Below are 13,103 nucleotides of genomic sequence, written 5' to 3'. Positions count from 1 at the left end.
ACTGCAGTTGTAATTTCAATATTCCTTTTCTTGGTTAACAGCATGTACACCACCTGGGATTCATGACACTAATCCTGTCTTCAGATGCTACTGTAAAAATTAATGAAGACTAAGTAGGACACACTTAAAATTTATTTATTTTACGTTAGAATAGCCATTAAAGCAGTAAACCAGCCCTAGGATATACCTTAATAATGTACAACAAAACCGTACAAGTCACGCAAAAAAATTAATAAATTTATCCGGTAGTATGAGAGAGCCTGTGTGGAGCATGCAAGAAAAGTATGGGTTCAACTGGTAAGATTCAAGGAAAATAGGGCCTGACCGAAAAAACAAGACTAAATCCATAAATATGTACTCATAGATGGAAAAATATAACCTGATGACCTACTACAAATGGCCTGAGATGCGATATATTCTTGAGAAAGTCAACATCAGGGCATAAATGCCATTACAAACAACCAAAATGCCAGCTGATGAACTGCAAAAAGTTACTTACGTTGTAAGTGCTCAGACAACTGTGTGTTGAGTACACCCAGCATGACATGTAAAGTAGGTTTTGCATATGGTTGTCTACATATAAATGTTATGTGTTGTATCTTGACCCGAATTTTAGGGGTTGCATGTGGTGTCAACTGGGATTAGTCTCATAGTTTTTCGATACCTCTTTTTTTTTTTTTTTTTTTTTCTTCATCTTCTCTTTATATCTGTTTCATACCTAATAAATAGATATTCAGGGGTTTATTTACAACATAATTTACACAATGTCTAGTCCTGACTTCGCCCTTACTTCAGATTTTGTGCTTCATAATTATACAACTAGTGCTCAATTTTTGGTTTTGTACATATCTGTCATATGCGATAGGTCACACCACCTTCATCCTCACAGTTTTTAATGTGTGGTATTGGTGTCTTCTGTGTGTTTAACATATCTTGTACCATTGTGTTTCATTCTGGGTATATATATATATTTTTTTCCTTGATTTAATATATCTTGTACCGTTGCTTTATTACTGTTTCCTGACAACAGCATTTATTGCATAGCACTTCACACGCTTTATCTGAACTGTAGGACTTTCATATGATGATGTAATTTTAGTGTTATCTGTATTGGGTTGCTTTGTGAGGTAGTGTGGAGGTGAGGCGTGGATGTTGGCAACAGAATTTCCTCGTATTTTTCACGTTCTTTTGGCACTTGTTCACACGTGGCCACTGAGCAGAGGGGGGGGGGGGGGGGGGGAGAGAGAGAGAGAGAGAGAGAGAGAGAGAGAGAGAGAGAGAGAGAGAGAGAGAGAGAGTGTGTGTGTGTGTGTGTGTGTGTGTGTGTGTGTGTGCTCAGACCATTTGTAGTAAGTTGTTAGGTTATATTTTTTTGACTGTGAGTGCATATTTACGGATTTAGTACTGTTTACTTTGAGTTTCGTGGGTCGACACCACATTTTTCATGCTTCACTGGCAAATGCTCTCTCATACTACTGGACAAAGTAGCTAATTTTTCTACATGACTTGACTGGTTTTGTTGTATGCAATTGAGGTATTTTCTGATAATGACTTACAGCCTTTTCGGGCCTACAAGTGTTAATCAATTCTGTGTAGTGTCCTACTTAGTCTTCATTTACAGCTACAAGCAGCACCTGAAGATGGGATTAGTTTCATGAAATATGGGTTGTACACATACCTTTACGCAAATAAAGGAATTTACAGCTGCAGCAGATTTTATTCACCACGAAGCATTCACCATGAGTGGTTGTGGATATTTCAGTGAGAATATATAACTAATATTTGTTAGATGCAAAACAAAATAATCAGTTTTTTTTGCACGTTTTCACCAGCTTGAGTTTTAATTATGAATTGGATATAAAAGATACATTACTGCTTAATTGTATAGGCAGTGTAAAAAATAAAAACTTAAGAATTTATAATAACAATTACTTTCGAGTCGGATATTTTAACTTGTAGAAGAAACAGCGTTCAGCTACTGCTTAAGACTTCTTCCTCTAAGGTCATAATTCATTCTGTCTCCTTTTGAGCTTGACATTAGCCAACCTTACTACCTAGTGCAACAAATATACATACTGCCTTGAATATAACCATGAAGTGAAATACTATGAGACCAGTATGTTAGTGCAAACACCAGGTTTCTGCGACAGTGCAATTAAGAAGTATATTAAAACAATGAAATCAAAAAATTTAGTAAAGTGGGATGCAAGTTACAATTTAAGCAAGCCTTTGGATCTGGCATTAAATTTAGTTAGATATTGTTGGCCATAACATGCCTCAGATATGTAAAATGCTGAGAACATGTATTGGTGGAATAACAGGGCAGGCTCAGAAAAATAAATGAGCATCAGAGTGTAGTGGGTGCTGGGAGGTGAACTTCACTCTAAGTAGTGACATGACACATGACATCAACAGTACACAGTCTGTTTGAAGAAGACTTCCGAGTAGGTTGCTGAAGTACTGGAGGTGGGGGTGGGGGCTCAATTAGGCACTGAAAGTACACCATTAATCAACACACCAAGAAAACATGAGAGATCAAATACACGTTCTTCCTATGCTCCTTTTTGAACTTCACTCCCTTTTTCCCACCTCCATTTTGGCTTGGTAGAAAGTACAATATTGTACCGAAGTTGTCAGTAATAATTTCAATAATGTTGTGGACATAAATCCCAGTAAATTTACGTTTAAACTTTGAGATACCTTGGTTCTTTGGATCAAACTGTAAAATGTATGTGTATGTGTGTGTGTGTGTGTGGGGGGGGGGGGGGGGGGGGTGCCTACTGATAACAAACTTATTAGAAACTGAATATTTTCTCATTAGATAAGCATCATCCCCATTCCTTTATAGAATCAAACTTCCATGTATAAAACAAATTCGAACGTCTGATTACTTTGCAAATGAGTTAATGTGTTATCATCATTATCAAACACTGGACAAGTAAAGTTTGGGTAATTTGCTCTCTGTTTGAAATAAAGCTAGTTTTTCACGCATCTCAATGTTTCTGACATCACATCTCCTGTACTATGTGCCATACAATAATGTAGTTTTGCAGGTACATTCAGTGGTATATGTGGATACTGTCTGCAAAATGCATTGCAAATAGAGTTTAGGGCTCAGAAGAAATAAGTTAAAATATCATTCCTGATTCTGCTGAACAGCTAAAATGTATTAATTTTTTTGTGGGGCATGGCAGTGAAAAATATGGTTCGAAAAGGTTGGAAATTATTTGTTGGAAGTCATGAAGTGCTCCCATTCTCAAATACCAAATTGGGAAATTTTCATGCTGTGTTAGATTCTATCTCAAAACATATACACAATTTCTAATTCTAACACTTGACTTATTGTGTTAAACCTTTAATGTAAGATTATATATGTTAATGAGTAGATTATGATAGTTTTTTAAATTTGGTCAGCAGTTATATGAGGTACTGGAAACCTTATTTTTGGTTGCCCCTGGAACATGTTTAATAAACTACCAGTACCTGGGACCAGGTGGCCTTTTAAGTCTTTTAGTAATGTATATGGGAGATGGAGATGATTGTTGAAATAAGTCTCTCAGAACATGACTACCGTGATTTATGAAAACCACTTGAAATCTATGCCATGATGAACAGACAGGAAGATCAGTCTTATCTTGTCCCCTAATACTGGTCTACCACTTTAGCCACTGTACCACACTGCTTTCTTATAAGACAACAGAATGATTTTGAAGCAACACTAAGATTCATTGTTGGAAGTGTTCACATCCTATGTGATCATCCTGTGGTAAGATTGCTGTGATTTCTTTAAGTCTTTTCAGAAAACTTCATAGGTGGTTCCTGTGTCAAGTATGCAGTCAATTTTGTGAACTATCCTTATCCAATTGATTTAGTGTTTCTCTAAAGATCCAATCTAGGTAGCTGCAGTGTTGAAGATATTGATATGTATTAGAAAAGAGTGACATTCAAATCCTCATTCATCCAACCAGATTAGGTTTTCCCCAGAAGTAAAAGAAAGATTAGGGTTTAATGTATTGTCTACAGCCATATCATTAGAGACTGGGAACTCAGATTTGGGAAGGAAATTGATTGTATATTTTTCAATGGAACCATCTGTGCCTTTCCTAAAGCAATTTAAGGACACCCCATGAAACGTAAATCAGAATGAGCAGACGGGAATTTAGACCACCTTCCTGCTGAATACAAGTCCGTGTACTCCCAGTGCACAATCTCAATTCATGGGATTTCCCACATATTTTAAAATCATTTCTGGTGAATTCATGCATGGTTTCTTCAAAAGAGTTATAACTAATTTCATACACCTTCCATCTGTGCTTGTAATCTACTCATACCACAGGCGCCGACTCCATGGGGCCTGAGGGGGCCCGAGCCCCTCAAAAATTCATATGGGGTGGTTGGGGGGCAGAGGCCCCCCCCCCCTTCCCAATAATTTAAGAAAATTATTATTTATATTATGCTTTGTAAAATCAAAATTATGTTGGAATTTTTTATTTTCCTTGTGTGACAATAGTTACCTTTTAAAATACGTTCAGTAATGAGCTAAAACAAATAATTATTACAGTAGTAAGCAGGTTAACTGAAAACAAGAGGTGTGAATCATGATAGTGTTACGGTGCTATGGGCACACTTAGAATTTGTCCTGGTGCGCGAACCATCAGGTAAAGGCTGGCGCTGGCGGACCAGGGCTGTGGCTGCAGCAACATCAAAAGGACTGGAGCAGAAGCGCCTGGAAACCGCCGCCTTGCGTCGCCTTGACGCTTTGAGACATTACGACGACGCGGCTATATAAAGCCCACCCTGCTGTCACAGTCATTCAGTGGGGATAGTTTCATTCAGTGCATGCTACAAACGTGTTTAGTGTTCCGACTTTAGTGTCTAGTGGATTATTTCATATGACTATATTTTATTCATTTACATTAGCCTCTTAGTGTATAGCGAATTAAGTTTGCAATGGATAAATTTGTTACCAAAAAGGCGTGCTTGGAAGTTGACGATACTGCAAGTCAACCTCCAAAAATTATTGTGTCGTCAATTGCTTCGTCATCTTCAGGTGAGAACCATTCACAGCCAAAGCCTGGACAATCCGGTAAGGGAAGATAATTTCAGAAGTCTTGGTTGATCAAATATACATGTCTAGAATATGAAGCATCTACCAAAAAAGTTTTTTCCAAAACCTACAAAGAGGCAGATGCTAAAAACCTATTAAAATTTTCTTCAAAAAAAGAAGATGCATTTACTTCTGTAGGGTTTTCTAAGTGGAAAAGGCTTTGGAAAAATTCAGTCTTCATGAAAATATGTTTACGCATTAAGAAGGTGTTCTGAAACTAAATTCTATCACTAACTGAAGTGTGGCCTCCCCATTGAATGAACAGTTAGATAGTGATATGAAGAAAGGCCATTTAGCTCTTGAGACAATTTTTACTACCTTGTAATTTCTGTGTCAACAAGGACTAGAAATTAGAGGGCATGAAGATGTAAGGTCAAATTTTTTTCAATTGTTGGAAGTCCGAAAGAATGACATACCCGAGTTTAAAGATTGTTTAGGGCACTGGGGGTATAAGTGGACGTCCCACAGTATTCAAAATGAGAGCTGTTATGGTTGACAAAACAAGTGATTCTTCGATTCACGAACAAGTGTCATTTTGTATTCATACTGTCAATGATTCCTTAATCATCAATGAAGATTTTATTGGCTTATACGAGACCCCCCCACCACCACTGAATCACAAACTCTGTGTAGTATTTTAAAAGACGTTTTTGCTTGCCTTGATTTGTCAATGGATAACTTAAGAGGACAGTGCTATGATAGTGCCTCAAATATGAGAGGTTAGTTCAAAGGACTAAAAAAGCTAGTTTTGGATATACAAAAAAATGGTTCAAATGGCTCTGAGCACTGTGCGACTTAACTTCTGAGGTTATCAGTCACCTAGAACTTAGAACTAATTAAACCTAACTAACCTAAGAACATCACACACATCCATGACCGAGGCAGGATTCGAACCTACGACCGTAGCGGTCGCTCGGCTCCAGACTGTAGCGCCTAGAACCATACGGCCACTCCGGCTGGCGGATATACAACCAAAAGCACGTTATGTGCACTGCACTGCTCACAGTTTAAACTTGGCAGTTGTAGACAGTCTCCACCATCTTAGGTCTATCAGGAATATTACGGCTTTAGCCAAGGACTTAATAAACATCGAAATGGAATCCAACAAAAGGATGGGTCTTTTCAGGAGCATATGCTGTGAGAGTGCCAATGACCAAGCTGGTCTATGACCCCTTTCCCCGACTCGGTGGACTATGCGAGCTTCTAGTATCTTGAGAATACTGAAAAATTTTGAAGAACTTCTAAAGTTTTTTGAAACATTTTTGCAGAGGACAAAACAGAGGCAGGTTACAGGTGTGCAGGCTACCTTGAGTCAATGTTACAATTTGAGACTTATTTCTTTTTACGTTTTTATTGCTGTGCAATGAACCCAATAGAGAAGGTCAATGAAAAAATTCAATGCCCTCATCCAAACGTTGCTGATCTGGAAAAAAATATATGAGGGCTTGGGTTGTATATTGAATGGAAGGCATGATAGTTTTGAACACTTTTGGAAATTGTGTTTAAAAGAAAAACGTTCACAAGTTGATGATCCTTCGCTTCCTCGGAATCAAAGTATACCAAAGAAGTATGAAAACAACGGAGTCAGCTCACTGCACACTTTCAAAACTCCAAAGGAATACTACAAAGCTATTTACATTGAAGTTTGCACCGTTTCACAATCATGCATTACTGAGCGGTTTGCTTCAACTGGACTCACACAGGTCACTGCAGTTGACCAAGAGTGCTTGCTTTTAGTAAACGGAGGTGGAAAAAATTTGGAAAAATCAACTGAGTTTTTCAAAAATTACCTGGACATTTAGAGACTGCACTTACACTTCAATATGTTAGCCAATATCACTGATAAAAAACAACTGGTCTTAAAAAACATGTGTCATGTAAGAAAGTACATTACACAAGAGCCTTCAGTTGGAGAAATGTTATGTGAAGTAGTGAAGTGCATTAAGCTTCTCCAAGTAGTTCCAATCGCGACAGCAACAGCAGAACGGTCATTTAGCGGCCTTAGACATCTGAAGTCATATCTCCGATCAACAATGGGACAGATGCCCACCAAGATGTTTTTGATGAATTGGATATCCGACCAGTCATCAATGACTTCATATTCAGTAATACAGTCAGACGGTTGACATTTGCACCTTTCTAAAGACACTCTAGCTCTAATACTGGCATTTAGAGCAATATTAAAAATCTTTATAAAATAGAGAATTAAATACATACATAATGTTAAATTTTCAGTTTCGGAATATTAGTACTGTATTAGTTATTTTCAAATACTTAAATATTTTTAGTGTGTAAGACCCAATTAAAACCTGCTATTTACGTACTTTTTGACTGAAAGTATTAGGCATACTGTATTAACTGTATTAAAGCATTAAATTTGAGATATTGTTTTTATTTAATGAACCCAGAGCCTTATTCAAAATAAGCTTAAATTAGCTATTTCACTTATTAATGAAAGTGCTATTACTGTGCGACAGCAATATTTTATGTTTTATTCTTTTAATGATAGTTTAGAATTTATTTAAATATAATTTCAGTCTTTTCAGAGCTATGTATTCACTGCTCTGTAATAGTCTATAAGCATGATTATTACTGTAAATTAAATTAGCTTTTTATGAAAATACCTTGCATGTTTTTGTTTTGTTTCTTTTTTCAAAGCCAAAAAATGTGTCAGGCTTGTCGAGTTTTCCAGAGTGTCGAGTTATTGAGTCCAGTTCTTGGTGTTCTAATGTTGATCGTATGACTCTAAAATGCTTAAAAAAAACTTTAAGACTCACTATTTTTCATCTAAAATTTAGAAAATTTCTCGGGCCCCCAGTATGCCTGCCCCCCCCCCCCCCCCCCCCCCCCAATTTTTTTTATAAGTGAGCGCCCCTTACTCATACTCATACTTTAGTTTACTTTGTAAATATATGCAAGTGTGTGCATATTAAGAGAAAAGTTGATACTTTGAAAATAACCAGTGTTTGTTCTCTTACACTTCTAAGTCACTGTTGTTGTCTATTACTTCAAATAAAACATTTATATAACTTTACAAAGAACACTTATCAGTAATCTGTATAATGGCAAAATCAAGGTCTCTTTCATACAAAGATTAGAGTTACATCTAATTTACATCTCTCCGAGTTCAAATATTCTGATAAATTGTCGGAGGAGTGGCTAAAGAAGCACTCTCTTACTTTTCTTAATATTACTGTATTTTCAGTTTCCTGTCTGATGCCTACCACAGCAAAGGTAATAAAATGGCATCCTGAATCCTAGATAGAGATACATAGTCTATTTGGAAATTATTTTTACATCTAGTATTGTGGTTGTGAAATGCACAGGTCATTCTAAGTTCTCTTACTGGAAATGTAGAGGAAGAATATGTATTTACAAATTATGTAAGAAACTCCTGCAGTTTTTATACAACTGAAGTGTTTGTACCACTTCAGGGCTGTTGTACATGTTTCCAGATTTGTTTACAATATTGTATGAAAGATAAGCTGATCCATCTGTACATCGCTGTGACATAACAGAAATCAAAATAGTGTGATGGAAGTGAAATTGCATTGAAAAAAATGGGAAGCTTTACTTGTAGAAAAACTAGTGGCAGCTGCTTTTTGGGATTCACACTATTAGATAAGGGCAAAAAAAATAGCTGGTTCTTATAACACAACACCAGTAGCTACATGCTTAGCATAAGCAACCAATATTAGTGTGTAAAAGAGCGAACTGCTGGCCTCCTAAATGTGATTACAATGTATTAACCCTGCACCACTTCTCAGTCCATCTGCTCCAGTCCCCAGATTTCATTTCATGTGCCCTTTTTGTTCCCAAACGTCAGCATCTTATCTGAAGGGAATAAATAATCTGTAAACGAAACATTTGTCTGTGTCTTAAATGATTATTATACAGAATTGTGATTAAATTCTTTTTGTGAAAGAATAAAACAAATCTATCTTTGCAAATACAGTATAAACAGACTGATAAAAAATATACTAACCAAGCGGCGGCAGGGGTACACCCACACAGAAGGATTTAACTTTTACAAGCGTTCAGAGCCAGTGGCTCCTTCTTCTGGCAGAAGAGCTGAAGGGGAATGAAGAGCGGTGAAGGAAAAGGACTGGAGAGGTTTAGGGAAAGGGGTACAGCTCAGAAAAGTCACCCAGAACCCCGGGCCAGGGGAGACTTACCAGATGGGATGAGAAGGAATGACTACTCATGGAGCCTATTTCGTATTGCTTGTGTTGACACCTGGACTACTGTATCTGGTTGGAAGTGCCACCATAGAGGTGTAGCAATGTGTTGAGGGTTTCTTCTTGCCGTTAAACACAAATTTCAGTTCTGAAAACCCACTGTTGTTTTTCCATGGTCACTTCTGTGATGATCCTCAACTGATCCTATCACTAGTAACATTTTCTAGATGCCAGAAATACCACTTTGACTCATGACAACATTTGCTGCATTGTCCACCTGTCGCATTTTCTGTTCCATTAAATTGACCATATAGAGACTCCAGTCCTATGTTGTACTTGACCAAACCATCCTAGAGCAACACAACGCTCATAATGATGTACAGCACAGGTACTGAAATGTTTGCAGGTGACGTGGCAGCTACAGACTGCATGTATTGCCATCATAGTAGTAATGTTGACTGTTTCCGCTAGAATTATATTACAAACAAACAAATCTATTGATATCATAATGTATTTCTTGATCAGAGCATTCAGTATTAAAGTTTCAGCAAAATACATCTTTTATTTTGACCATAGTACATGAGTCATATTTTCTATGCTAGGTCTTAATTACAATATTAATTTCTCTTCCCCCTTAGTCTATCTTCACTTCTCAATCTGTCCTTTTCATTTCTAGACTGAAGCTGGCTCAGTTGTTAGCAGTGTACCCTATGTGCCCTACTTTCTCCAACACCTCTCTCTTCACTTTTCCTTTACTCTCATCCTCACTACAAATGGCTGTCTCTGATCCTGAGGTCTGAGTTATTTGCCCTTCCTTTCTAAATTTCTCAGCCTATCCATCTTCCTTCCTATACAAAGGAACTGTTAGTTCTGAAAGAAAGGTAATATGCCTATCAGCAGTTCGATCGTGACTCAGTACCACCCAGGACTGGAGCAACTGAATCATATTCTCCGCCAGGTTTTCGACTACCTCTCGTCATGCCCTGAAATGAAGAATGTCCTACCCACTATTGTTCCCACCCCTCCCACGGTGGTATTCCACCACCCACTGAACCACACAATATCTTCATCCATCTGTACACAAATCCTGCTTCCAGCCTCTTGACTCGTGGCTCATATCCCTGTAACAGATATAGATGCAAGACCTGTCCCATACATCCTCTCACCACCACCTACTCCAGTCCAGCCACAAGCATTACCCATCCCATCAAAGGCAGGGCTGCCTGTGAAACCAGTCATATGATCTACAAGCTAAACTGCAACCACTGTGCTGCATTCTACATTGACATGACAACTAATAAACTGTCTGTCTGCCTGAATGGCCATCAACAAACTGTGGCCAAGAAACAGCTGGACCACCCCATTGCTGAGCATGCCACCCAACACAATGTTCTTCATTTCAATGACTGCTTCACAGCCTTCCCTCCAACACCAGCTTTTCTGAACTGCGTAAGTGGGAACTCTCCCTGCATAATATCCTACATTTCCAGAATGCCCATGGCCTCAATCTTTGTTAGTCTTTGTCCTTACCCTCAGCCCCTTCACTTTTCCCATTCCAGCGCTATACAGTCCTCATTCCACCAAGATATCTACAGTCTTTTTACCTCATTTTCCGCTAACACATCCCCCTCCCTCCTGCCCCATCCTTCGTCTAACTTCCTGACTGCACCTAGCTGCCCTAACTTCTCTCAACCTAATTGCTGTATGCTCCCACTAGCAGCACTTTACCATCCCCCTCCCCACCTCAGCCTCCTCCTTACCCCCACAACCCGGTTGCATCTCCCATCATGCGCAGCTGCTCGCAGTGTGACCTCAGCAGCCAGAAGCTGTGATCATATGTGTGGGAGTGAGTTGCATTTGCATTACTTGTGTGTGTGTGTGTGTGTGTGTGTGTGTGTGTGTGTGTATATACACGATCTCAGACGAAGGCCTTGTTGGCAGGAAGGTGATTTTCGGACAGTCTTTTTGTTGTGCCTACCTGTGACTCACAGCCAAACCTCCAGATGTCAGACACTCAGGTCAATGCCAAACATTGTATGTCGATATAGTATGACCCAAAACATTGATTTAGTTCGTGCTGTGTTGGGTTACATGGAAATTATTACCTTGTTTTGGTTTGCTCACAAGAGGTGGGAAGAGATGAAGCTGTCTGTAAGAAGTAGACACATTTTGTGCAGACATAACAACACCTGGAATTTTGTAACACTTAAGAGCAGAAAAAAATAATGTGAGAGCTGTATTATTATTGTGATCAGTCACCCGAGAAATTAAGATTACAGATGGTGTGATGAAAAATTGTTTTTATTCATTATTTAGAAAACTAGTGAACTTGGCAGTACTGGAAATGGTACAATTTCTTTGTACAAGGGAAACTGTGGACCTTGTCATATCCGTGAGAAGAGAGAATGAGAGCAACATCAAAAGAACCAGAATCTGTGCTGTGGATAAGTCATTGTATAAACATTATTGAAAGAGACATGTTACAGTTACCAGGGCCTGTATGAGAGTGAGGTGCCTTGCTTTTTCTATCCTGTTCATGCAATCACAGTGAGTATTGTTGGGTTGAAATGGAAACAGTCTATCCACTTTCATTTCAGCCTCACAGCGGTGGAGCAAAAAGAACGGTGTAAGCTTGTAGTGTCTTGTTCACTATGTTGCCTGTGAATGTCATGACAGGTAGTATTGTGTCCCAATCTGTTTGTTCAACATCAAGATGCGTTGAAAGCATATCTGCTAATGTCTTATTCAAGGACTGTGTGAGACCATTTGTCTATAGGTAGTAGGCAGTTATCCTATGGGTGATCTCAAAATGTGAAGTTGCTTCTGACACTAACATTAACTGAAAAACTTTTCCACGATCAGGTACCATCATACAGGGTGCTCTATGCTCCAAAATGATGTCATCTATACTGAAATGAGGTGGAGTGGTGCTGCTGCATGCGGAACTGATACCAGGTTGCCTGGACATATTTGTGGCACATGCTTCTGTCACTGAAATTCTTTACAGTGGCTCACATAGCATCTAATGAATCAGCAGACATCTGGGCAATAATATATGTATCTGATTCTGTATAGAATCTTAACAAATCCCAGGAGAGGAGATGGTGGAGTGTCATGGAAAACCTTAAGGATAGACATCTGGGCAATAATATATGTATCTGATTCTGTATAGAATCTTAACAAATCCCAGGAGAGGAGATGATGGAGTGTCATGGAAAACCTTAAGGATAGCTGGTAGTGGATGTGCTGGGATGCTGAACAACCATTTTCACCCCATTAGATCATAATTCCTCTTATACAATGTCCAGTTTATTAATTGTAACTCTCTTTAGGTCAGTTCCTCAGTCTACAAGTCTTCAATAGTTTTCAGCTATTATGGATCTTCCCTCCATTCAGCAGTGGTGTCATTTAATTCAGTGATGACTATGATTTTTCTACACTTCTGTGCACCACCATTCCTTGAAAGATAATTGGCATGCTTGTGTTTCAGTCTGTTTTTGTACTACTGAAATCTCAGTGGCCATTACACCAGTGGATCCAGGCTGTTCAACCAGCATGAGAATGATGGTCCATCAAAATGGGGAATGGTTTTCCAAATAAAGATGACTGGATCTTATTGATTGCCAAAACATCTGGAAGCCAATCTTTCTTGGTGTAGAGTAGTTCCTCTTGGACTTGAGGGTTCTCCGGAAGCATACACTATCACCTTTTCCACACCTTCCTTGATTTGTACTAGAAGTGTTTCTATCACAAACCACTAGCACTGGTGTCAAGTTCTGTCTTGGCATTCTTGTCATACAATTCTAGGAATGGAGAAG

General features: G+C 38.6%; 1 protein-coding gene across 1 annotated transcript in view; it reads right to left on the bottom strand.

Moving 5' to 3' along the window:
- Positions 1 to 13,103, bottom strand: part of LOC124545062 (very low-density lipoprotein receptor-like) — a 70,608-nt gene that overhangs the window by 6,128 nt on the left and 51,377 nt on the right. The window lies entirely within an intron of this gene.

The sequence above is a fragment of the Schistocerca americana genome, chromosome 8 (assembly GCF_021461395.2).
Source record: "Schistocerca americana isolate TAMUIC-IGC-003095 chromosome 8, iqSchAmer2.1, whole genome shotgun sequence".
Classification (NCBI taxonomy): Eukaryota; Metazoa; Arthropoda; class Insecta; order Orthoptera; family Acrididae; genus Schistocerca; species Schistocerca americana.
The sequence above is the reverse complement of the archived record's forward strand: the minus strand, read 5'-3'. Positions and strand labels throughout refer to the sequence as shown.